We start from the raw sequence: 2,767 nt of genomic DNA, 5'->3' as shown, positions 1-2,767 counted from the left end.
TCTTTATTCTAATTATTTCTACCAATAACATGTTTTTTCTTTTTGTCTCTCTTCCAGAAGAAGGTGCACCTGGACCAGTCTCAGACCAGTTCTTCTGTGTCTACCTGTCTCTTTCCTGTCCCTCAACCAGCCGGTCGAGGCAGATGGCCGCCTGTCCTGAGCCTGGTTCTGCTGGAGGTTTCTTCCTGATTAGCAGGGAGTTTTTCCTCTCCATCGTTTGCTCAGGATGGGAGACTGTGATGAAGTGATTCAACACAGACTGCTGGTTTCTTCTTTAGATAGTTCTTTTTATGTACAGTGCCCTGAGACAACGTATGTTGTGACTTGGTGCTATATAAATAAACTTGAACTTCTTACAAATGTGGCATCATTTAAAAGGGGAATTATCAGGCTTTCCAATAGGATACGATTTATTGCCAAGAAACATTTTTACAACAAGGACAAAATCAACCAAACACAAATTTCCTTACTTTTTGTACTAAGTTTCCAAAAGCATTCACATAGCTTTTGTTTAAGCTATGTTGACCTTGAAATCTTTTTGAGTAGGAGTGTCAAACTCAATGACCGTAGGGCCAAAACATGAAACATGGAATATGCTGTGGGCTGAACAGAACTAACATTTTTTGAAACAAAATGAACAGTTTTAACAACTAAACTCATCTTATTTTAAACTCAAATGTGGAATTGAACAGCATTCTCAGAGCTGTTTTGTCTGAGTTGGAAGATTTACACCTTTTTATTTGGTGCAAGTTGATCAATGCTTGTTTCTGATCAGTGGAAACTGGACACTTACTGTGGAAATGTGCATCAGTAAGATGACTTAGATCTTTGTGTGGTTTTGCTCACCTCCATCTCTGAAAAAAGCGGTTCACACAGGTAATATGGTACCAAACATACAGGGTATGTGAGCAGGTTATATTTTATACTGGAGTTTTACATGTTAGTACCTCAATTCCATAAAATAACTTTGATAAAAGATACAGTCTCCTTTAAGAATATTACTTGAGTACAAGTCTTTAAACATCTGATATTCACTGTACTTAAGTATCAAAAGTACTTTTCTGATCTACAATATAATTAATTATTAAAATTAAAATACAAGTGAGGATGCTGGAGTGCGACATGATTTGTGTTATTTGATAGTGCCACGGATCGCTTACAAACCAATAGGGTGTCAGAATAAAATGTATTTATACTTTTCATCCATTCACATGTACAGGGGTTGGACAATGAAAATGAAACCCTGTCATGTTAGTGTGGGAGGTTTCATGGCTAAATCGGACCAGGCTGGTGGCCAATCTTCATTAACTGCAGATTGCAATGCACACAACATTTTGGGTGAAATACCAGAATTCAAAAGAGGACAAATTGTTGGTGCACGTCTTGCTGGTGCATCTGTGACCAAGACAGCAAGTCTTTATGATGTATCAAGAGCAACAGTATCCAGGCTAATGTCAGCATACCACCAAGAAGGACCAACCACATCCAACAGGATTAACTGTGGACGCAAGAGGAAGCTGTCTGAAACCAGGTGTTTCAGTTTCATTGTCTAACCCCTGCAGATGCAGGAGGCACCATATATCTGGATAGTATTTTAATAATGACAAACTGGAATGAAAACAAGCCAAATTGAAATAGGAATAAAAGGAGAAAAAGTACAGATTATTGTGTGAAAATGTAAGAATTAAAAAGTTAAAATAATTACTCCAGTTAAGAAGAGAAGACCAAGATATCTATCTTAGTAAAGTACGAAAGTACTTGTACTTTGTTACTTGACACCTCTGGAGTTATCAGTCCTATGTTTGCAGGTGCTTTTTCCATGTCAACCATAAATGGTTTACTTAGCAGTTTACTGTTCAGTTTCTGTGTTTCAAAGATAAACTTGGTGCTGCAGATGACCATCCCTTTGACTGCACCCATGCAACCAGCTGATAAGACTTTAATTACTTGCTTGTTTGCATTGCACACATAAATTCCAATGTACAAACTTAGGGGTTATTTATTTATTTAATTAAAAATAAATAAAATATTATACTTATTATTAGGTACCATGCATTAGTTTAGTTCTGTGTATATTTAGCTGCTCGTTGACTGGAATAATCTGCCTTGTAGTACTGTAACTCTCCAGCAAGTGGCACTAAAATGCCACTCTTTGTAAAAAATAAATAGCACTGGTAAATTCAAAAGGTGTTCACAGTGTTGACAAAAGATGCGCATTTTAATTGTTTTTGATTTTATTTGGAAGTTTATTTGGCTAAGTTCATATATAACTTTTTATAGCAGGTCCCAGACCTGATCTTTACTGTGTTAGAGCCCTAAAGCCCTAATAAAAATGAACCAATCTGACTCTTCTGATTTACTGCTCACTAAGATCATACCTTATTACTTATTGAGTTTGGATAATTGTGAATAAAACACAGTGAGGCTGAGGACCACTTCCACTCCACAGCAAGTTTCACATTAGTTCACTTTGACAGTCGTTATGTCGTATTTATTTATTTTTTTCAAAATAAAATAATATTTCATTGATGGAGCGTTGAGAAGTGAAGTTGTGACTGAAGCCAATAATTTTTTTTAATTCAAAGACTTTAAACATGGAGAAGGAAAAAAAATAACTTATATATATACTCACCGGCCACTTTATTAGGTACACCACGCTAGTAACGGGTTCGACCCCCTTTTGCCTTCAGAACTGCCTCAATTCTTCGTGGCATAGATTCAACAAGGTGCTGGAAGCATTCCTCAGAGATTTTGGTCCATATTGACA

The sequence above is a fragment of the Austrofundulus limnaeus genome, unplaced genomic scaffold (genome assembly GCF_001266775.1).
Source record: "Austrofundulus limnaeus strain Quisiro unplaced genomic scaffold, Austrofundulus_limnaeus-1.0 Scaffold123, whole genome shotgun sequence".
Classification (NCBI taxonomy): Eukaryota; Metazoa; Chordata; class Actinopteri; order Cyprinodontiformes; family Rivulidae; genus Austrofundulus; species Austrofundulus limnaeus.
Note: the sequence above shows the minus strand (reverse complement) of the source record.